The sequence below is a fragment of the Suncus etruscus genome, chromosome 16, assembly GCF_024139225.1.
Source record: "Suncus etruscus isolate mSunEtr1 chromosome 16, mSunEtr1.pri.cur, whole genome shotgun sequence".
Classification (NCBI taxonomy): domain Eukaryota; kingdom Metazoa; phylum Chordata; class Mammalia; order Eulipotyphla; family Soricidae; genus Suncus; species Suncus etruscus.
In genome coordinates, this window is record NC_064863.1 from 8773902 (window position 1) to 8799482 (window position 25581).

Below are 25581 nucleotides of genomic sequence, written 5' to 3' on the forward strand. Positions count from 1 at the left end.
TTACAACTTCCTTCATACTACTTTAGTGAAATCAATTTTTCTCAATAAAGACTATACCTGGGGATACTTGACAGTCTTGATATGTCAGGAATAAAACAAAAGGCCTTGCACAAGATAGGCATTTTGAGCATTTTTCACCATGCCTCTAGCCCCACAAATACTCTGTAGTATGTTCTGTGTGTCAAGCATTGAGTCAGATATTGAATATACAATGACAAACACAATAAAATTTCAATTAGCTTCTGGACTAATTGAAAAATGAAGAAACATAAATTATTTTAATGTACTATTATAAACTCAGTAATAATGAGAGACATTGGAAGATATGAAAGCAGAGGGATGTAGAAATATTAAATAAAAGAAATACCTATATTTATTGCTGCACTATTCACAATAGCAAGACTCTGGAAACAACCAAGATGCCCTTCAACAGACGAATGGCTAAAGAAACTGTAGTACATATACACAATGGAATATTATGCAGCCATCAGGAGAGATGAAGTCATGAAATTTTCCTATACATGGATTTACATTGAATCTATCATGCTGAGTGAAATAAGTCAGAGGGAGAGAGAGAGAGAGAGAGAGAGAGAGAGAGAGAGAGAGATGCAGAATAGTCTCACTCATCTATGGGTTTTAATAAAAATAAAAGTCATTTTTGCAACAAGCCTCAGAGACAATGAGATGAGGTCTCTAACTTCCAGCTCACTTCATGAAACTCACCACAAAGAGTGGTGAGTGCACTTATAGAAATAACTACACAGAGAACTACCATAATCATGTGAATGAATGAGGGAACTAGAAAGCCTGTCTGGAGTACAGGTGGGGGTGGGGTGGGATGGAGGAGATTTGGGACATTGGTGGTGGGAATGTTGCACTGGTGAAGGGGGTGTTCTTTACATGACTGGAGCCCAATCACAATCATATATGTAATCAAGATGTTTAAATAAAGAAAAAAAATCACCACACACACACACACAAAGAAATAGTTCGTTTCCATTTAATTAAAAATGAATTTGAAGGTCAGAGAGATAGTAGAGCAGATATGGTATTTGCCTTCCATGTAGCTAAGCTAGGTTCAATATGAACATTCAATATGGTGTCTTGATCTCTGCACAGAGAGCCAGGAGTAAGCCCTGAGCACCACTTTATGTTAGATAAAAGGCATCAACATGAAGAAGATAGAAGAAAATTAATTATCAGTTTTCAGACTCTAAAATGTGACCTCCAAAAGAAAATAAAAACATCAGTAATTGTAAAAAAAAAAAAAAAAAAGCACAGAGTGTTTCCTCCCTCTGGAGAAGCTCTTATTATCTCTTGAACATCTCTCTATTTCTTTCTCTCTCTCTCTCACACACACACATTTTTCTAAATTTATTTCAACATACATTTTTTTCCCGAGTACTATTCTCTGTCCAGAAAATTTTCTGGAGTGACCTAAACTACAAAACTAATAGATGTTAAACTGAATGTATTTGAAATGCAAGAAGCTGCACTAGCCTGATAATCTGTAAAAAAAAAATTGTAGTGAATTTTTACTATTTCAATATAGAGAGCTAATTATTTCTTGAAATATTGTAGCTTTAAAAATAATTATATTGAGTATATCTCCTTACAAAAATGTGTCTCAGTTACTGAATTCACATATACACTAGACCATTATTTATCCCAATAGGAGCCAAATGACAGAGAGAAGGTAGAGAAACTTCTGAGGCAAGAAATGTAAAAATAAAAAAGGAGATGTTGAGAAAGAAGTCTAGCCAGAAAAAGAATAATGCTCTTTGTCAGAGTGTCAAAGGTTGAGTTTGGGCATGATTAATATCAAGAGAAGCTGGTTGTCAAGTTTCTATTCTCCTAAAGTCAGACTGTCTATACTTTTACTAGTCTAGGCTAATATGGAAACATGGCAGCTACATAGCGAGTTATCCGGAGGATTTTGCAGTCATCAGCACACATGTGTACACACGCCTATATTGGTACATTTTAGAACTGATTTGCTTTCAACTAGACATTTATATTGTTCAGTAATCATTGATATTATCGTTTTTATAATTACTGCTGTTTTGTTATTTGCAGAATGATATATTTTAGAGTCTGGGAACTGATGATTAATTATGATGAATATCCCTACACTTCTTTCAGTACTCAACTCATGGGACTTGTGACTGGCACCAATATTTTGCTCTAGTTCAACGGCATTATTTTTCCACTTCTAGTAACTTAGAGTATATGATTATGGCATTATCCATAAATTCATGACATGAATCTCACTAATATATACACTCCTTCTTAGAAACAGATGGACATCAAATGCAATCCATTACTACACATTTGTGATGTTTGTGAGCTGATTCTCTCATTATGATAAACAGAAATGTTTCTAAAATGCTTGATGTAATCTCATTAAACCAGTACAATATCTCTACACTATAGTATAATTGAGTGTCAGAGAACTTATATATAATATATATATTATATAATTATATAATATATAACTTACATATAATGAAACTTTGGGGTAAATTGTAGGATCATGAATTTGAATCAAGAGTTGGTTGGTATCAAATCTCCACTTTTTAAACCTTTTTTCTACAGTTTTGCCCTTAAGAATTCCCAGAATGTCTCAATGGTCTTTTTCTTGCCTCCTTCCTCATTGCAAGTCTACTAAGCTCTTTAATCCTTTCTACCAAGATTTTTAGTTTGGGAATCTTGAGGCAAGTTTTCATTTGTTTTAGCTTTCATTATTTGGTGAAATATTGAATATTCTTATGTTCCTTCCTCTCTTCCTTTACTGAGCACTAGTAGGCTGAGTCAACTCCATTTGCTTATATGACTGATTAGCCCTCTAGCCTGCTGACATCTGGTGGTCCCAAGGAGTGCTCTTCAGTCTTCTAGCATCCAAATCACTGAGAAACTTGTGGAAACTACACACACTTGGGCCCCCTGCAGAACCGCTGCATAAGAAATTAGAATCTCCCTCTAGAAAATTCTAAGACATGTTAAAGTTTGAGAACTACTATATTAGCCTTGTGATGTAGATAACACTGTGTCTTGCTACACATTATTTAGATGTGTAAGATGCTAAATGGATTTTAATCTTCATCCAATCCATAGATCAAACACTGTTGTAATTCCTGTAAAAACTGAATGTCAGATTACAATAAAACTAGTTCCTTGATAATTGTGGTTGAGTTGATCCACAAAGGTGCCGAAGATTTTCATTTGAATAATGGATTCTAAGGTAAAATATTTTCCCCCAACTGTGGCAGTTTGAAGACCTCAGTGTTCTGGATATTTTTTAGTTATTGTTTTGTTTCTGGAGAATTACCAAATTTTATTTATTTTCTACACCAATGTCTGACATAAACTTTATAATTTCATTTTTTAGTTTTTAATTTCTTTTTGACTACTATATGTACTCATATATATACATTCATATGCTATATATATATGTCACATAACCTACTTCTGGCTTATTAGTAATTCCTGGTAGTACTTGGAGAATCCCCAACAGTGTGAAGGAGTCAAACCATGTAATGCAATGGTCTTAATTCTATATTATCTCTCCTATATTATATTATATTATATTATATTATATTATATTATATTATATTATATCCTATTCTATTCTATTCTATTATTATATTATATTATATCATATCATATCATATTATATTATATCATATTATATTATAGTACATCACATTACATTATGTTACATTACATTATGTTACATTACATTATGTTACATTATATTATATTACATTACATTACATTACATTACATTATATCACATCACATTACATTATATTACATTATATTATATTGCATTACATTATATTATATTATTATAATATTATTATATTATATTTTATATTTTATTATATATTATATATCTATATTATATCTCCCTTTATTATTTCGTAAAAAATATAGATAGAGAGACTGGAGCAATAGCGCAGCAGTAGAGCATTTGCATTTTATAGGGCTGACCCAGGACAAACCTCAGTTAGATCCCCGGCGTCCTATATGGTCCCCCAAGCTAGGAGTGATTTCTGAGCACATAGCCAGGAATAACCCCTGAGCATCAGTTGTGGCCCAAAATCGAAAATAGAAAAAAAATATATAGATAGAGCAGTTCAAGAAATTGGACAAAAAAAGAAAGTTTCCCAAATGTGAGAAGAAAAATTAATTATTTTTACTAGAGTAGAGACTGCTTTGGGAGGCAAGTTTTCTCTTAAGGAGAGACTAGCAAGTTAATTGAAACATCTGCATTAAGAAAGAGAATGGTGGGGGCCGGGCGGTGGCGCAGGAGGTAAGGTGCCTGCCTTGCCTGCGCTAGCCTAGGACGGACCGCGGTTCGATCCCCGGCGTCCCATATGGTCCCCCAAGAAGCCAGGAGCAACTTCTGAGCACATAGCCAGGAGTAACCCCTGAGCGTCACAGGGTGTGGCCCAAAAACCAAAAAAAAAAAAAAAAAAAAAAAAAAAAAAAAAAAAAAAAAAAGAAAGAGAATGGTGTCCAGGCCCTTTATATAAGGGTCCTGTTGTCTGTCTTTCAAAAACATGCACAGAGCTATCTCACTCCTGCTGTGTTTCTTTAACTGCCTTCCCAATTCCCCTCCAAAAAACCCTAATTTTTTGAGCCATTTATTACCTCATTGAGGCTGCTCTGCATTCAAGGCTTAATAAGTTCCTTTTACCACAAGGGACTTATTGCTAAGATTTTAATGAGTTACAGATTGTATTTACTTCTCTTGAAAATTGTCCATTATCCTTGAGAGGAAGAACAATCTAATTTTTCCTTTTCATTATTGTAAATTCTCTTTATATGCACTTTGACTTTATTTTATTTGCAAGTGACATATATTACCTACCCGTCAAATATAATTATAGCAAGAACAAAATACTTATAAAATCGTGACACCTTTACATGTCTTGAATGAACCTTCTGATCATTATTAAGTCATACCAATTTCTGGCCAAATGCTACAGCACTGTTCCTTTCATTCTTTCATTTAATTTGTAACACAGAGCAATCTGCAAATACCCTAATGGTGCAATACTTACGCCCTGGAGACAGGCTGTGGTATTTTACAGGATGGGTTTTTAGACCTTTCCTAACAATAGTGATGGCTAATATTTATTCTAAGTGCCCTTAGTGCAAGGTGCCGAGATAAGAACTCAAGCATTATTCTCTTTCTGCTTTAAAATAATTATATGTGATAAGGTCAACTATCACCCTCATTTTACAGATGATGTGTGTAAGGTGAAGAGAGGCCATAAAGGAGTCCCGAATCACAGAGTGACTGACTAGGGAACCAGAATTAAGAGTCAGGATGGCTGAGGTGCCTCCATAGCCCTTTCACACTAAGATGATCTTATTTTCAATCTGTTTCTGCTTCTGTGCAATGAAAAGAATATATCTGATAGCTGAAGTAAGTGCTGCCTAAAACTGAGGGAATTTGCCTTTGGGGACCCCTTGATGGCATAGGAAAAATGCTGAAGATTTTATAGGAAGAATAAAATCAAATAAGAATTTAAGGAGGGTTAGATTATATGAAAAATTTAACATCTTTAGAAATATTTTCAGGGGCCGGCGAGATAGCATGGAGTTAAGGCGTTTGCCTTTCATGCAGAAGGTCATTGGTTCGAATCCCGGCGTCCCATATGGTCCCCCGAGCCTGCCAGGAGCAATTTCTGAGTGTGGAGCAAGGAGTAACCCCTGAGCGCTGCTGGGTGTGACCCAAAAACCAAAAAAAAAAAAAAAAAAAAAAAAAAAGAAATATTTTCAAAAACTAATGCAAAAATAAAGGAAGGAATAAAGAAGAAAGAAAGGAGGGAGGGAAGGAAGGAGAGAGGGAAGGAGGAAAAGGAGGGAGAGATAAAGGAAGGAAGGAAGGAAGGAAGGAAGGAAGGAAGGAAGGAAGGAAGGAAGGAAGGAAGGAAGGAAGGAAGGAAGGAAGGAAGGAAGGAAGGAAGGAAAGGAAAGGAAAGGAAAGGAGGAAGGAAGGAAAGGAGAGGAGGGAGGAAGGAAAAAAGGAGTGAAGGAAGAAAGGAAAGAAGAAGGGGAGGAAGGAAGGCAGGAAGGGAAAAGGAGGGAAAGAAAGAGGGAAGGAAGGAGGAAAGGAAGGAAGAAAGAAAGAAAGGAAGGAAGGAAGGAAGGAAGGAAGGAAGGAAGGAAGGAAGGAAGGAAGGAAGGAAGGAAGGAAGGAAGGAAGGAAGGAAGGAAGAAGGTATGGAAGGAGGAAAGGAAAGGAGGAAGGAAGGAAAGGAGAGGAGGGAGGAAAAAAGGAGTGAAGGAAGAAAGGAAAGAAGAAGGGGAGGAAGGAAGGCAGGAAGGGAAAAGGAGGGAAAGAAAGAGGGAAGGAAGGAGGAAAGGAAGGAAGACAGGCAAGGGGAAGTGAGGAGGGAAGAAGGGATGGAAGGAAGAAAGGAAGGAAGGAAGGAAGGAAGGAAGGAAGGAAGGAAGGAAGGAAGGAAGGAAGGAAGGAAGAAGGAAAGAAGGTGGGAAGGAAGGAGGGAAGGAAGGAGGGAGGGAGGGAAGGAAGGAAGGAGAGAGGGAGGGAAGGAAGGAGAGAAAAAGGAAGGAAGAAAGGAGAAGGGAAGGAAGGTTGGAATGAAGGAAAACAAAAGCCCTAACAGATAATGTAAAAAATGTAAATTTGTACCAATATTTAAGTTTCTCAGATTTATTTGTTTTATATTATTTGTCTATTATGTTCACCTTTCCAGTCACAAAAATTCCCAGCAACATAAGAAACCTTAATATTTGACTGTAAACTGTAAATGGAAGAGAAGTGAGTTTTAACTGACCTTCATGTCAGGGTCTCTGCTTATTACTCTGGATTCTCACAAAATCTGTACAAAACAATATTCTAGTTCTATGTGTCCAATGAAGAAATACGCCTTAAGTCTATAGAATCAACCTGACATACTTCCACTTCAAGATTCAAAAAGAGCTCATTCACCCAAGGTTCCATCAAAGAGAGTCACTACAGGCATTGGTTTGAAAGAAATACCCTGCAGATACATATTCTGCTTTCTCTTGTGAGCACAACAAAATGCTCTTCTCCCTAACTTCTCAAGTTTTCTTTCTTCAGGGAAGAAAAATGTTGGTTTGGATTATTGTTTTTATATCTATAGCTTAATTTCTGCTTCTCTGCACCTTAGGCAGCGCCTTTTGTAGGTTCCCCAATGACTGAGCCAGTGGTCCTTTGAGCCAGGCACTCAAGTTGAAAACTGTATGTAGAACTTGAACATCCATTGATCATTTGGGGAAGTTTTCACCCTTGGAAAAGCATATCCCCTCCTCCCTCTTTCTCTTTTTCTCTCTCTCTCTCTCTCTCTCATTCATTTTACTGAAAAAAGTATGTTCATCTGCTAACTTTTGTTTCATTGAAAGGCTAAATAAGAGAAAGGAGAAGATGCAGGGAGCATCCAGCTTTCTGGCCTTTCTCTGACCCACACTTACATTCTATCTTTTCTTTACATTTCAACTCCAGCAGAAAAGAGGATTTTGCTAATTTACCTACTTCTGAATGAAACTATCCTATTCATTTCATGAGCTGGTTATTCCAACCCTCATTTCTATTGTATCTGGGCATTATTATTATTATTATTATTATTATTATTATTATTATTTTATTTTGACTAAAATGGATAACAAATCATTGACAGTAGTATTTTAGGTACATAGTGATATTGAATCAGGAGCATTTCCACCACCAATGTTGTCCTCCTCCATCCCTGTTCCCAGCATGCATACAATATTGCCCTACCTTTGCCCCATGGCTGCTAGTATAAGAGGTCCCTCTCTGTCTAGCTTATTGTAGATTGGATATCGATTCTGTTGTAGTTGGCTTTGGATTTGGTGTTTAAATCTGATTATTACAATAACATCTTTTATTTTTCTTAAAACCCCATAGATGAGTGAGACTATTCTGCCTCCATTTCTCTACCTCTGACTTATTTCACTCAGCATAATAGTTTCCATGTACATCCACGTATAGAAAAATTTTATGACTTCATCTCTCCTGAGTGCCATTAGAGAAATAACTACACTGACAAATGACAACTATCATGACAATGTCAATGAGTGAGAGAAGTAGAATGCCTGTTTCAAATACAGGAGGGGGTGAGGGGAAGAAGGAGGGAAATGGGGGACACTGGTGATGGCAATGTTGCACTGGTGAAGGAGGCTGTTCTTTTTATGACTAAAATCCAACTACAATCATGTTTGCAATCATTGTGCTTAAATAAAGGTATTATTAAAAAAAATCTTGTTCAGCCTATACATTCATTGTGCTGCCTCCTGGTCCCTTTTCTTCTACTGTTGAAATGAAGTCACGGATCTTCAAAACAGCCGGGTTTGGGGTGTTTAGTTTTCCCCTTCCAGCCCCCTTTTGCTAAGCTGCTGGCAATAAAACAATAAAATCTAAACTATTCAACAGTGGACATGAGGGGAAATGAAAGTTCCTTTTTCCATTCGAAAATGCAGGTCCCCTAGAGGCTTTTACTGAACTGTTTCTTTTAGTCTAAAATTGTCTCCTCGAGCAGGCCTATAAAAAAACACATTGCATTTAATCGAAACACACACACACACACACACACACACACAAAGTATTGTACGTAGGATGTTTTCAAAAACTTGAGATGAATTAACTTGATTGTGTGTTCCTGAGAAGAATATTACAAGAGGAAAAGGCAAGAGGGAGAAATAACTGTGCTTAGTAATTAAGTACATTTAGAATTTGTACTGGGTCACATAAACCCAGATGAAAGAATGTGACACAGGAAGAACATGATTAGGAGAAGGTGCCAGGCTCCAGAATACTTGGTGGGATGTGACTCCCATGTGTTCATGTGATTGGGTTTCTTTTCACAGTTACAAAGATAAAAAGGGATTCTAATTCGGAGTTCAACAGAGAGGGGCAGCTTGTAATTATGAGGCTAAATGTGCACCTCTATCTGCCTTCATACTTCAGGGCTCATCGCAGGACATGCTGGGTCTGACTGGACTTTTATGTTTAACACCTCTTCTTATGGAGATATTGTCAAAAATTTTTTAATTATCATTTTATTTAAACACCATGATTACAAACATGATTGTCGTTGAGTTTCAGACATACAAACAACACCCCCCTTCACCAGTGCAACATTGCCACCACCAATGCCCCCGATCTCCCATCTCCCTCCTCCTTCACCTGTATTGGAGATAGGCATTCTACTTCTCTCACTCATTAAGAATGTCATGATAGTTGTTAGGGTAGTTATTTTTCTAACTGCACTCACCACTTCTTGCGGTGAGCTTCATATCGTGAGCCGGTCCTTCCGGCTCTCATCTCTAGGCAGTATATCAATAATGTATTTTATTTTTTCTTAAAACCCATTATTTTTGTAAGTTTTCTTAAGTGTCAATTCCATTACCCCTCATATCACCATTATCTTTCTCCACTGGATCTTCCTATAAAGAATTTATCCTGATTACCCCTCAGTCTAAGGAAGAAAATCCACAAAACTGCTTCGCATACATTATCAATTGCCCCTTGTATTTTTGTACCATTACCATTTATAAAATGAGAAAATTTATAAAACAGAACACTTTCTGTTCCTTTGAACACTATTCTGATTTTAAGGAAACTGTTCATCTTTCTACTTTGTTTCTCACTATTAAAATTAATGAAGAATTTTACATATACCCTTGCACATATTTTCTACTTTCTTAGATATTCTAATAGCTAACTTTCAATCCCTACTTATGTTCTGAAGTTTGAAGTTTGAGGTTTGATGTTATAATTTTAACCATTTTCTGAGGCTTTTTTTTTTCCAACAATGACTGTGATATTTTTAAATTGGCTTTCTGCTCTAAGTCATATCTACTTCAAGCCATATTTTGTATTGCCCATTCTCTGAAATTTCCCATACATGGGGATATAAAACTGCCTATATTATATGAGACATTTCTAAAATTACATATGGTGCTGGTTTTTATTAAATTCAAGTCACAAGGCAGGTGCTGTTGGAAAATCAGAGATTCAACAAAAATTAAATCATTAATATTAGTTTTATTTAGAAAGATAAGAGATTAATATATAGAATCATATGTGACATTTTTGTGGTGACCAGGAAGCAAAGTTTCAGTTATCTTGATTGTTGTATTTTGTCAGGAACTTTATTTTTAACCTGAACTTGGTATATGAAAATGATTTGATTTACCTATCTTTGGTAGGAAAATTTTTTATATTATATATTACATATTTTGTAATGGATTTACAATAAACATCCACCCTCCCACAGTGAGACCCATATATCATGTAAATGTAAATATTGTTCACTTGCTGGTATTGCAGTCTAAAAAAATTTAAAAGTCACTAGTAAAATTGGTGTCTTTAGAATTGATAAAACATATTTTTTACTTGTTTTTTTTGTTGTTGTTGTTTTTGGGCCACACCCATTTGACACTCAGGGATTATTTCTGGCTTTGCGCTCAGAAATTGCTCCTGGTTTGGGGGGACCATATGGGATGCGGGGAGACAGAAACACCGTCTGTCCTACGCCAGTGTATGCCACCTTTCCGGCTCTGATTAAACATATTTTAAAGGTAGTAAGAAATAACAAAATATTTAAACTCCCTATACACAACAGGTTCCACTTTCTGAGCTACCCAGAGTAATTTGGTAAGTGGAAATGTTTATATGGAGAGATGTGTTTTAACAGATACATTTTGGCAATAACACAGGACTCCTATATACCTATAATTACTTCAGCCTACAAAACTCCTTCTAAGATCATAGTGGCTTCCATACCATCATTGTCATCATCATTTCTATCATTTTGTCATCTAAAAACAAAAGTGAAAATTCTTCTAAAACAGTGTCTATGTCTCATTTATTGTTAGTCCCATTTGTTTTATATTTTTAACATTAGCTTTACTAAACTGGATATACAACTGTAAGATATTACATGTACATCAGCATGATTTGAGACATAAGCATATTGTGAAATTATTTAAATAATCAACACTCTATCACATTTTCTCTCTCTTCTTTCCCTCAGGTAACAGCTTTTGAGTTTTACTCTTTTAGCAAAATTCAAGTATAGAATGCAGTGATAGTACCAATAGCAAAGGGCCATACATTAGTTCCTTCCTCATCAGAATTCTCCTAGATCTGGAAGTTACATTCTAAATTCAACCTCTTGATTTTCTCCCTCAACCATCTCTGTCTGATACTTTCTTTTACTCTTTATTTATGTTAGATTACTTTTTTTAAGTTCTATATTAGTGACATATGAAAAGACACTAAAGACTGTGTCTTTTGATATCTAACTTATTTCACTTGTTATTTATATATTATTATTATTTCATTCAGAATTGCCCCATGAATACTGTCAAGACATATTGCTCTCAAGACTTATTGAAAACTGGTAGAATTTTCACTTTTTTAGGTTTGAACACAATTCTTGTCTGTGTCTACGACTGTATGTAACTTAGTAATTTGCTTATCTGTTAACATACATAGGCTGTTTCAATATCTCTCCTATTGTGACACTGTTGTTATGAATGTGGGAATGTAACTTGCATTTATTTCTCTCAAACTTCTCAAATATATCCAAAATATTTTCTCATTTAGGTTGCACCATTTTTCATTTCCAGGAACAGAATGTAAGGTACTTCTTTCTCATCTTTGCCATTATTTGTTATTTCATTTTTTAACCTGGTTTTGTTTTGTAATACCTGTTAGCCCTTTGGGTCACTTCTTTAAAAATGTATCTAATCAGTTCCTCTCCCATTTTAATTGGAATGTTTTATTGTTATTTTCTGTTCCATTGGATGTGTTCTTAATGCTTTAGATATTAACCACTTATCAGACATGTGATTTGTAAATATTTTATCCAGTTACTTGGTTGGTATTCTAGTGTTTTCTTTGCTGTAGATAAACTTTATTTTTTGACATCATCTCATATAGTTCTTCTTTATTGAGGTCTAATTAGAAAAGTCATTGTGGAGAATAATGTCAAGGAGCTTATAGAGATTTGGCAAAAAGAAACATCATGTTTTCTTCTAGAAGTTTTATAGTCATTGGTATTTTGTTCAAGAATTACACCTGCTTGTGACTGAATTTCAAGTATGTTGTTAAATGGTGCAATCATTCAATTTGCAGCAATGTAGACAGAACTGGAAGACATTGTGTTAAGTAAAGTAAGCCAAAAAACAAGGATAAATACAGAATGTATCACTTATATGTGGTATTTAAAATAACTGTATAAAAATGCAATGTTCTAAATGGGAGTTGTCTCAAAAATACTTGGCCCCAGAGTATAGCTAGAAGAAAAGAAACTGAGAGAAAAAAGAGAGCACAAATATGAAAGGATGGGGGCTAGGGGCCAAGCAGTCTCAGGTGCATCAGTAGTTAAAAAAAAAAAAAAAAGGACAGAACCAAATATCCAAGCCAAAGGCAACAACAATGGAATCTAGAGACCCAAAACTTAACAATCTAAGCTTAAAATGGGTCTGTTATACTTGTGGGCTGAGAGTGGTGGTGGTGGTATGGGAAACATTGGGGAACATTAGTAGAAGGAGGTAGACATAGTTGGAGGGGTTGGCCCTAATTCATTGTATGTCTGAAACCCAACTATGAAGGACTTTGTAAACCACAATGGTTTTTAATAAAATAAAAATTTAAAATATACTTTACTCCATGCTGACAGGAATGTTGATATATTACTGTGAAATATGCCTATATATAAGCAGGACCTATTAAAAATGCTCCTAGTTTCAATGTTCTGTATGTGGTCGTCCAGCTTTTGAGCTATATTATTGAATAAATTTTATTTTGCCATTGTGTGTTTGTTGGCAATTTTGATGAAAATGAATTTATTATTTATTTTAATACATGTATTTACAGACTACTCCATTTTATTATTTTATATGCTATGTTGTTGGAAATTGAGAAGTGTGATAATTTCAAGATTGTCTTGATTCTTTAAAAGGTTTAAAATTATATATATTATTCCATTTTTATAAAAACTATTTTGAAAATTTTATAGTGATTGCACCAAGTCTGTAAACTACTTTTGTAGAGTATTAACATTATAACATTAATTTTATTAATAATAACAAAAATACCTTTTTTATGTATATGCTTCTTCTTTCATTTCTTTCCCCATTATCTTGCAGTTTTCAATATATAAATCTTCATTTTATTGGTTATATTATTCATAGGTTTTCTTATTTAATTTTTCAATTGAAAATGACATTAAAATGTATTTTTGGTAAACTGTTCAGTATATAGAGAGTTTGATATATTATTTTGTATTCCACAATATTACTAAAATAATTAATTATTTTAACTGGTATTTATGTATGTGTTTTAAGTCATTAGTATGTGTGTACTTAATCCACTTTAAATCCACTATGCAATACTTTTCTAAAAATACTTAATATATAGTAATATTAATTTTTGTCACAGCCAGTATGAATCAGAGATTATGGATTCTGTTTTGGGGTTACTCTTGGAGGTACTCAAGGGAAAATGTACAGTGCCAGGAATTGATCAACCTCAGCCACGTGCAAAGCAAGTACCTTAATCCTGTTTTAATTTCTCTTCTCTTCATGCAAAATAACTTAAAGAGGTAGTTTTGTTCGGGATTCCCCCCTTTTAGTTGTGACATCCTATAAATTGTGGCTTGGGAAAAGAGAAAAAGAAAGGGAGCTGGGAATAAACAGAGAATGTATCATAATCAGGCAAACAAACGTTACTTTGCAAACAGAGTGTACAAGTCATACTTTCCATGAAGACAAATTTAGAATCTTTCAGAGTCCAATTATGTGGGATAGAGCCATGTAACTATAACCTGTAACACACACACACACAGAGAGAGAGAGAGAGAGAGAGAGAGAGAGAGAGAGAGAGAGAGAGAGAAAACAAGGCTTGATTTACTTAAATGAAAAGAAAAAAAGAAGAGATAAGAATCAAGAGAAAAGGAGAAAAGAAATGAGTGGAGGAGGGGAGAGGGGAGGAGAGGAGAAGAAAGAGAAGGAGAGGAGAGGAGAGGGGGGAGGTGAGAGAAGAGGGGAGGAGAGGATAGGGGAGAGGAGGAGAGGAGGGGAGGGGAGGAGAGGAGAGGGAGAGGAGGAGGGGAGAAGAGGAGAGGAGTGGAGAAGAAAGGGGAGAAGAGGGGAGGAGAGGGTAAGAGAGGGGAGGGGAGGAGAGGAGAGAGGAGGGGAGATGAGGAGAGTTGAAGGGAAGAGAGAAGAGGAGAGGGAGGACAGCACAGAGGAGAGGATAGGGGAGAAGAGGGAGGTGAGGAGAGATGAGGGGAAGGGAGACGAGAAGAGAAGAGAGAAGAGAAGAGAAGAGAAGAGAAGAGGAGAGGAGAGGAGAGGAGAGGAGAGGAGAGGAGAGGAGAGGAGAGGAGAGGAGAGGAGAGGAGAGGAGAGGAGAGGAGAGGAGAGGAGAGGAGAGGAGAGGAGAGGAGAGGAGAGGAAAGGAGAGGAGAGCAGAGGAGGATAGTGGGGGAGAGGAGAGAGGAGTAGTGGAGGAGAAAGGAGAGGAGAGGAGAGGAGGAGAGGAGAGGAGGAGAGAGGAGGAGAGGAGAGGAGAGGAGAGGAGAGGAGAGGAGAGGAGAGGAGAGGAGAGAAGAGAAGGAGAGAAGAGGAGAACAGAGAGAAGAGAAGAGAAGAGAAGAGAAGAGAAGAGAAGAGAAGAGAAGAGAAGAGAAGAGAAGAGAAGAGGGAGGAGAGATGAGGGAAAAGGAGAGGGGAGGGGAGGGGGAGGGGAGAGAGGGGAGGAGAGGGGGAGGGAGAGGAGAGGAGAAAATGTAGGGAAGGGAAAGGGAGTGGAGGGAAGAGCAGGGGAGAGAAAGTGAGGGGAGGGAATAGGATTGAAGAAAAGGGAAAGGAATGGGCAGGAAGGGCAGGGAAAGGGAAGGGAAGGAAAGAGGAGGGGAGGGGAGAGGAGAGGAGAGGAGAGGGAGAGGAGAGGAGAGGAGAGGAGAGGAGAGGAGAGGAGAGGAGAGGAGAGGAAAGGAAAGGTGAGGAGAGGACAGGAGAGGACAGGAAAGGGAAGGGAAGGGAAGGGAAGGGAAGGGAAGGGATGGGGAGGGGAGGGAAGGGAAGAGAAGGGGAGGGGAGTGAAGGGGAGGGGAGAGAAGGGGAGGGGAGGGAAGGGAAGGAAAGGAAAGGGAAGGGAAGGGAAGGGAAGGGAAGGGAAGGGAAGGGAAGGGAAGGGAAGGGAAGGGAAGGGATGTGAAGGGAAGGGAAAGAAAATATCAAAGAAAAGAAAGTAAAAGAAAAGAAATTAAAGGAAAGAAATAAAAGAAAAGATAGTGTTTGCTGCCTTGTTTTTCAATCTATTCGATCTTACCACAAGACCAGGGAACATTTTTTAATGTCATTTACTTGTGGCAGAGCCAAACAATCTCACCTCCTGAAGGTGTTACCTTATTAAGAAGCATAATGCCTTCCTAATAAAATCCAGGTGATTTATGGCATGTACACAGAGGAAGCCAATTCAGGGTAAAAATGGGGAGTTATGCAAGTCTTAGAAATGCCAGCTGCTGCATCTTGCTTCCCTCTGGAAAGGAATTTGCCCTCTTACTGAGAACCATCTGCATAGGACTAAGAAGAATCAGTTTCTTATCTAGGTGTAAAATCATCTTAACAGACATCATAAGGGAAACTTTAATGGGGCTAATAGTAATACAGTAGACAAGTATTTTGAAAACCAATTCATAATACCAAACATAATGAAAATATTGACAAAGAACAAAATATTTGAAGTGTTACAATCCAAATTAAATTTTAGTCTTTTACCTCTAGCAATGCTCTACAGCCATGCACAGCTCCTTAGGGTACCTTTATTTAATCTGTATAACAATGGACACACTCTAATTTAATTATTGCTTCCATTCAGTTTTGTTTGCAGAGGTCTGCTGGCATAGCCCATTGTACTATATATGTATATATACATAATATGTGATTTAATTTCTGGTGTGTGGTAGATCTATAAATGCTAATTAATGAATGAATTCATAGCACACATGCACACAATTTCTCACTCGATTAGTACAAATTGATTGCTGTGTGTTAATGTAGCAAACTTTATTAGCAAATCCTTTGACACATGGGAGGGAGCGAATATGCTTGGGGACAGAACTTACAAAGGTTATACTCAAATCAAAGAGGAATACGCCAAGATCCATTCTCAAGATCATGACAGATTGAATGATCATCACATTGGTCTTTCACACTTTTCAAAAGAAATAAAATAAAACACAGATGTAATAGATAGGTGATATGTATGAATAAAGTAAATGTGTATATATCTATGTGTATTTATATAAATATGTCCACATGAATACATATGCAAAGATTTTTAATTCCCATTTTATGAATGTACAGTACACATATCGCATCAATATCTCATAGTATAAGTAAAATTAGTTTTAAATTGCAAAAAAGACAAGAAAGCTAGGATAGTAGTTGGGCCTTGTATTGCATGCATAAAACCTTCCTGAGTTTGATGACTTGCATGAAACCCCACCAGGAGAAATCTGTGAACATATAATCCAGTAGTAAGCCCCAAGCACCACTGGGTATAGACCTAAGAACAGTATTTATGGATTTGTTTATTTATATGATAATGTGCTTTTGGCTTTTTTGTTTTTGTTTTGAAGGGTCACACCTGCTGATGCTTAGGGCTTCCTCCTGGCTCTGTGCTCATGGTTATTTCTGACAAGGCTTGAAGTAGCTTGTGCAGTGCTTAGAAGTGAACCTGGGTCATGTGTGTATAAGACAAGCACCATATTACTGGACTAGCTCTCTGACCCTCATAATTAACTACATTTTACTATAAGTACATTCATTTAAGGTAGAATAAAAAGTGACTATTAAATTTCTAATGTACTACGCATCTATCAAATCTATATATTTATGTTTAATTGTATCTTTTTCCTAACATAAAACCTTATAAAACCCATTTAGAATTCTCACAGTTCTAGGAGTCTACAGGATTCCAGAATCTCATGCTTCACCTGTTGTTTTTGGCTCTACAATGCCCTGTGGTTTTTGGAGACCAGAATAATTGTTGATCTTACTTGCTTTACTTAATTAAATTAATTAAATGTGTGGATCAAGTAACACAATTAAATTACTTATACATTAAACTAATTAATTTGTGAATTAAGTTGAGTTTCTGTCCTATAAAAATATTCATTACATTTTTGTCAGATGGAAAAATCTAATAAGATATATAAATATAGCCTGTTGGGCTTAGGTTAAATAAAGAAGACAAAATTAAAACTGACTGTTTTAAAATTCTTTGGCTGATAAAATAAATGTTTTTTTCTTTCAACAATATAATCCGTTGATTATTTATCTTAGATAATCATTCTCTCCTAACCCATCTCCTCCATTCTTGGCATCATTGGTTTAGGAAGCCTTTTCCTCAGGGTATACAAATTACAAAACCTAAAGCTTTGTTCTCAGGAGCAATAGCACAGCAGTAGGGCATTTGCCTTGCATGCTGCAGATCCAGGATGGACCTGGGTTCAATCCCTGGCATCCCATATGGTCCCAGAGCCAGGAGCGATTTCTGAGGGCATAGCCAGAAGAAATTCCTGAACATCACGAGGTATGGCCAAAAACAGACAAACAACAACAACAACAACAAAAAATTACAGAAATATTGAAGGAAAAAACTATTCCTTTGAGAATGATTACGTCAGTAATATCTCATCAGCATGTGTTCAATAGGTAAGCCTAAATATTTAGAAGGCCACTTTGGAATGACTTAGGGAGAGTCTACTTAACAATAAAATCAATGGGGCCGGGCGGTGGCGCTAGAGGTAAGGTGCCTGCCTTGCATGTGCTAGCCTTGGACGGACCGCGGTTTGATCCCCCGGCGTCCCATATGGTCCCCCAAGCCAGGAGCAACTTCTGAGCGCATAGCCAGGAGTAACCCCTGAGCGTCACCGGGTGTGGCCCAAAAAGCAAAACAAACAAACAAACAAACAAAAAAACAATGGAATCAACTGTGAAAGGGGAGTTGGCCTAAGAACAAAAGTGGCCACATTCTTAATATAATTGGAACATTTCTAACAGATATTTCCAACTTTAACCCACTCCTGGCATTTTATTTTAATTATATAATCTACATGAACATCAGTTAAATTTATTTTAAGCTAGTTGGAATTTATTTCTGTCAATGGCACTTGAAAATGCTAGCTCAAAGATGTGGATAGAGAAGATGCTGGCTGAAGGAGCAAATTTATTCCTCCCTGAAACCTGAAACTAAATCCAAATTTAAATTGCTCATAAATACAGGAAACCTGAATTTGGTTTCATTGCTTCAAGATATCTGCTTCTGGGGCCGGGTAGGTGGCGCTGGAGGTAAGGTGTCTGCCTTGCAAGCGCTAGCCAAGGAAGGACCGCGGTTCGATCCCCCGGCGTCCCATATGGTCCCCCAAGCCAGGGGCGATTTCTGAGCACATAGCCAGGAGTAACCCCTGAGCGTCAAACGGGTGTGGCCCAAAAACCAAAAAAAAAAAAAAAAAAAGATATCTGCTTCTTTGCTAGTGGACAAGATTCAGGTCAAAGGCTTGTTTTATGATGCAAAGTGATGTCTAGAAATGTAAAATGATGCAAAATGATATCTAGAACCGATCTTTATTCTAACATCATATTCTTCCTTTTCTGAAATTTTCACAGGTCAGCAAGACAGTATAATTTCAAAGCATTACATTACCAGAATAAGTGAGGATGTTTTAGCTCCCCCTGCCTTCTTTTTAAAACTTTATACACAACAACCAAAATAAGAGATCCACTTATATGACTATTTACAGAAGACTAGATAAAGGAGAGGTGACTTATAAAATCAATAGATCACTATAATTAAAAAATATTATATTGTGACTTTCGGTGAAATGGTGAATATTTGGTGAATATTTATATTTAAATATAAAATTTAATTGTGCTAAGTGAAAGGTGAGAAAGTGAAAGACAATTGGCTTATTTGTTTGGCTTGTAAATGGAACATAAATAAGCATTTTCAACTGACATACAAATAAAATAAAATTAAATACTATGTGCTAAAAAGTTATTGTTGTTGACCAGAAGGAATGGAATAATTACCAGGGGGTGTAGGGGAAATGTGCAAAGGGGTTCTGTGATGGTGAGTGGCACTGGAATTTGGGGGTCTTAATATATTACAAACATACAGATGTGTGAAACTAAATCCAGAATTTTCAACATACATTAAAACATTAATAAATCTATAACACACAGCGGTAAGGTGTTTGTTTGCCTTAGACGCAGAAGGACGGTTGTTTGATCCCCGCATCCCATATGGTCCCCTGAGCATGCCAGGTGTGATTTCTGAGCATGGAGCCAGGAGTGACTCCTAAGAACTGCTGGGTATAACCCAAAAAACAAAAATAAATAAATAATAAATCTATAACAAAAATAAAATGAATAATAACACAATCAAATACTGAACCAAGTCTACCTTCTACAAGTAGTAGTAAAATAAACACACACGTACAATAAAAGTGTCTTATTTTTTTTCAGTTTAAGGTCAAAAATAGCTACTTTAAATGGATAGGATAACATCTATATGCCCATAATAGAGCATGAAACACACCGAATAAGCATTGTAGTTGGTATTTTACACATTCTACAAAGCTAATCCCGAATCGGAAATTCTTATTCTTTTTTTTTTGGGGGGGGGGGTTACACCCTACAGTGCTCAGGAGTTACTATTGGTTCCATGCTCAGAAATCGCTCCTGGCTGGCTCAGGGGACCATATGGGATACCGGGATTCAAACCAATGACTGTATGCATGCAAGGCAAACACCTTACCTCCATGCTATCTCTCCGGCCACAGAAATTCTTATTCTTAAAAGATACTACATTATATCTCTAAGTTGTGACCAGAACTTGGCTGAAAAGAATGTATTTGAGTTACAGGAAACACTAGGAAACAAATAGAAAAGTACAGGAGGAGGTGGTGGGTTAATGAGAAGTTGGTTGTCATTGTAGGCACAGGCATTTCTGACCTTTTGGATCCCTCTGCAGACTGTATGGAGTAAAACCCAAATGATCCCATTAGAGATTAGCAAGACAGACACAGATGCCAACCATTTTCATCTCTTTCTCTCTGTTTAAGGTTGCCCCAATAGGCATTAACTTCATCGCACAATTACACTGTGCCAGCTTGAAGCAAAATAATTTTCGGTAATGCTTGGGAAATCCCTCAAAGACACTTGGGCCCACACTCCTGAAATAAAATTCATCAGTGTGCAGAGCTGAACTTAACAGTTACCCTCAGGAACTCATCCGGACCAAAACCACATCTGCACTTGTTAATGTAGCTCCTTGTTTTCTCAAATCAGCATTCCCCAAGGTAAACTGCCAATCATGTCTCTCATGCATGTTCCTCAATCTGGATCTTCGTCATAATAAATGGCACCATCATATACCCCATTAAGTGTTAAAACACAGTATGATCTCTTCTTGATGAAACACTGTAACCAGATATTGCAGTGACTTTATTTACTTTTCTATCTCTTATATCTGTTCTACAGATACCATTTTCTTAATTTTTTTTTTTTGCTTGTTTTCTTTTAAGGCCACACCAAGCTGTGCTTTGAACTTGCTTCTGACTCAGTTCACAGGGATCGCTCTTGTCTGTGATTAGGGGCTAGATACAGTGGCAGGATCAATTCAGGTTGCCCAAGCTAAAGACAAGTGTCTGATTTTGCTCTAATGTCACTCTAGCACCCAAATATTTTTATTTTTCTCTTTCTTCTGCCACTTACAAGCTACATCTGACACGCAAACCTAAGTTTTGTGGTCAATGTTCATAATTTATTCTTGTTTATTTTTGTCCAGTTATGTATTTTATTTTCTAATATTTTCACCAATAGGTGAAAATCATCTTTATTTTTCCCTTTTTGACTTTGACAAATTGCTCCCATATTTATATATTAAATCTGTAAGTAAAGTCAAATCACACAATTGTGACATAAAAAGTGTCAGGTACAGATTGAACTGGTTTCAACATATAGATTCAGTTCTAATCAAAATAAATATTGGTAGACCAAGACTTCTTTAAAACACCAATGTAAGAATGATGAGCTAGAGAGATTGCACAGTGGTAGTGTGTTTGCCGTGCTAGAGGCTGACCCAGGACCAATGATGGTTTGAATCCAGGCATTCCATACGGTCCCCCGTGCCTGCCAGGAGAGATTTCTGAGAACAGAGCTAGGAGTAACTCCTGAGCAACAAGTGTGATCCCAAAAAAATGTTTAAAAAAACCCACCTACATAAGAATGAAAAAAATATTATCCATGCTTAATACATATTGTATTAGCCTGTCAGAATTGAGTGTTCACAAGTGCATATCTTACATATGGCACTATTTCCTATTTTTATTATACCATTGAGATTATAATACCTAATAAGGCATGTTGTCTATTTGCTGTCAATGCTTATATGCTGCCAAAATCACTAAGAATTTTCAGTTAATGAGAGCTTTATTCCTTTTGTCTACTGACTTTCAAAATTTTCATTATAATTAACTTTTCACATTTTTACAAAAATGTGTATATATATATTATATATATATAATATATATATACTTAAAATAGAAGTTGCATTATACTGCATTCCTGCTTTAAATTCTTTAAGGACTGCTATCCCCTAGGATGTAATAGATAATATTTCAATGTGTCCTTCAATGTGCTTTGTGGTCTGTGTGGTTTTCCTATATATGCAAAGCAAATCTACTTAGGATTCCCTAGTGTTTGTGCTACTTCCCTCTAAAGATGTTTGTGCCTTCACTCTGCCTAAAATTTTCTAAAACTCATCATCGGCCTCAGATCACATCACTCATGTACTCTAAAAATTATTTTTCTTATCATATATTTCTATAGATTCTTCCAGTTCAACACATCAATATCCCCTTAGAATTTTCTCCACACCTTCTGCATGGTTTATTTTGAAATCTATTGCCTTTTACAGAGACTGCTCAAGAGAAGAGATTCTATTGTGTATGCTACTTATATTACCAAAATCCACTTTGTGAGGCAAAAAATGTATATAATGTTTGAAGGGTTAATTGGAACTTTTTATATAAACTTTTTATATAAAGCCAATAAAGAAAAAATTCATCATTTTATAGAAATTATATGCATTTTAATGAACCACAAGATAGAAACAATAATAGATGAGTAAACAGCATCTCTGCACAAACTAAAAGGAGATGAAAAACTTGTGTTTCAGTAATTAGTAGAAAATTCTCTCAAGTCCTGGTTGAAGTCATGACTTCCTTTATGTTTGTATTGGAGAGAAACTTCCTTGTATTATATAAAATAACAAATAGAGATGCTGTAACAAATTACAGTTGACAAAAGAATGTTCCAGGGGTTCATAAGTGCATTGAAATCTTTAGTCCACATCACTACACTGAGAGTTGTTGAATGGGAACCTGGGAAGTCCACATAGATAATGTGCAGGTGAATGGGATTCAATGAATGATCCTGGTGATAACCTGGGAATTTCCTTCCTAGATATGATGTTAAAAACTTTTGGTAGAAAATATGTAGATAAAGAGATGCATGGACAGATATGTAGGTAGATGGGTAGATATACTGATAGATAGGTAGATAGATAGATAGATAGATAGATAGATGATAGATAGATAGATAGATATAGATAGATAGATAGATAGATAGATAGATAGATAGATAGATAGATAGATAGATAATCTCGGCTTCTAAGACCTTAAACTCAGAAGTAAAGAATTATTCTCAACAAAGAACCAAAGCTGGGCACTTCAATAAAGTACAAAATCTTACTAGAAGTTGCATTATAGTTGAATAGGCACAAATTCATCCTTTTATACCTCATGTTAAAAAACTCCTCAAGAATAAATATCCACTAGAATTTTTCAGAAACCACCTCCTGGGTTATACATGTATAAATACCACTAACACCTGAGGTGGCAAGTGGCATATACAGAGCTACTTTCCCCAGTTGCACCTCATGAAGGATGTGTGATTCAGTCAGTGAAAGAAACTTGGCTATTATTTCCTCCAGACTCCCTCTGCCAGGAAGTACAGCCTTCCAAAGGGATAAGTTTGCTTCATTGAGGTTGAGAAGGGTGAGATGGTGTAATGCCACTTGTCAAAGCTAAAACTTGCTGCTTATGAATAAAGCTACATGTATGGCACCTGAACTACAGCCCATCATACACGACCTTTATAGAAATAGAATATGAAATTTTTCCTTCTGGGCATAGAATTGGGCAAATGCACTTGGTTATCTGTTGTGCTGGAAATTCACTTTCTATATACTAATAGATAGTTTGGTAAGGTGCATAGTGAGGAAGTGACTTGATTGACAGGAAGAAGTGTGGAAGAATTCGACTGAAAAAAATAAGTATCAAGTGGAGACTGTAGTAAAATATGTGATTTGCATGGAGAATAGAAGAAGAAGAATCAGTAGAAATATCTTTAGGTGTTAATTCTCACAAATGTGGTTTTGCTGTAAAATAGATTTCTCTCTCCTTGGTGCACCTCGTTCAGGTAGAATTAAAGTGGATATAAACAAACTATAAAGATGAAGATAAGGTTAGACATGAGACAAATTATTCCCCTATCCAAAGTTCATCTAGCTATTATTCCTGCCATAATTCATGAACAGAACCCAGCACTGCATCTCCATATGCCATAATTCCAGGCAAAGATAAAGGGGTCATTTGAGAGTTTGATTGTGCTGAATTTTTCTTCCCTATTAGAAAGCATTAGGTTACGTTGACAACAGTAAAAATATGAACAACATTTCCTGTGGGGGTTCTAGATATGGGTTTCACTTCCCATTTTAGTAAAAATTTAGTGTGATCACCAAAATGTAAATTCTTCACATTTTGTGTGAAACCATATGTAAAAGGATCCCTCTTTATATTTACCTCTTTGAATCAATGACTTTTTATATTAAAGCATCCCCAGTCAGATGGATTCGTGGGACATGAAATATGTAAGAAACAGTGTAAGTGCTTCTGCTTGCTATAGATTCTAGTGGATCAACGGGGGAAATTTATGATCTTATGCCTATGCCATAAATGAAAGTTTAGATAAACTCTTGAAATCAGATATCACTCATGCTTTTTTTATTATTCGTTTTTATTTTTTATTTTGGGCCATACTTCATGACATTTAGGGGTTACTACTGGCTATGTGTTCAGAAATTGCTCCTGGCTTGGAGGACCATATGGAAGCCAGAGATCGAATCTGCATCCATCCTGGGTCAGCCACGTGCAGGGCAAATGCCCTACTGCTGAGGCATTGCTCCTGTCCCAGTCACTCATGATTTTTATGTGACATGCCACATAGAAAAGTCCCAAGCATGAAATGTACAACATACCATGACATCCTGGAAATGTTTGCTTTGCAACAATTTCCCTTCAATCTTTGCTAATTTGACTTGAAGTAAGGAAAAAGAAAAAATAATCCCATGGGAAAAAGGAAAGCTACCAGTATTGCAAAAAGATCATGATGTCGTTGATTACTCTACAAATGTTTTGCTGATGCCTAAAAGATATATCTTACCCTCATGTCTAAGTTTGCATAAACCTATAATGGGGATGTGAGAGCAATTCTTTACAATCTTGGTTTAATTCTTGGAAACCTTAGAGGAAAAATTAAAATGTAAAAGTGTTCTATTTGAAACCCGATTGTAGAAATTACAAAAGTGTAGAAAATAACAGTTGTGGGGGTTTGCACACCAGGTCAAAGAAACTGAAGGGCATTAAATATTCTTAAATCTGATTTATAGTGATTTTTTCCTATCATAATATATTTCTTTTGTCTTTGCTTGCAGGTCCTCAGATAGCTCAACTATTCTAATGTCAGAGGCACTTTGGAACCAGTGAAAATTTGGTTTTCATTATATGCCTCAGATAATAAATCAGTTCCCATTGATTTGAAACTTGACTGAGGGTTTTTTTAAAAGGACTTAAATCTCTTTTCTGAGTTTTTAGATTGAACCAATTTTGCTCAATTTTGAATTTCATTACAAAGCTGCTTTTTTACTTTCAAAGGAAAGCTGTTTTTCCTTTTTTAAGCCACCAAATGCATCCCTCTAATTGCAGCTGCACTTTTATTAATAAGATATCAAAAACATCCAGATAAATATTGGTCTCATGCTCAGCCATTGTAAAATAAAGCATTTCCATCTCCATGCTGTAGAAGTACACTTTCCAAAGAAGATCTGGTCTCCACCTTTCATGAATTCCTGCTACCAGTTTTCTACTGATCCAAAAAGTTCTGAATGGGCTTCAGTTTCTTTCTCACCCTAAATAACAAATAAGAATGGAAGTTTAATAGTCAAAGGTTTCTTGAGACTATACAGTGCTAGCAAATCCTGACATCAAGGCCACATTTAACAGAATTGATAGAGTTGTCATTTCTATATCATCTGGTGATTATCCTAAGATAAAGTAATGGCCCCTCTAATATTTATGGCCATGACTAAAATAATTTGTATTCCTTTATGAAATTCATGTGTCAAGTGAGTGA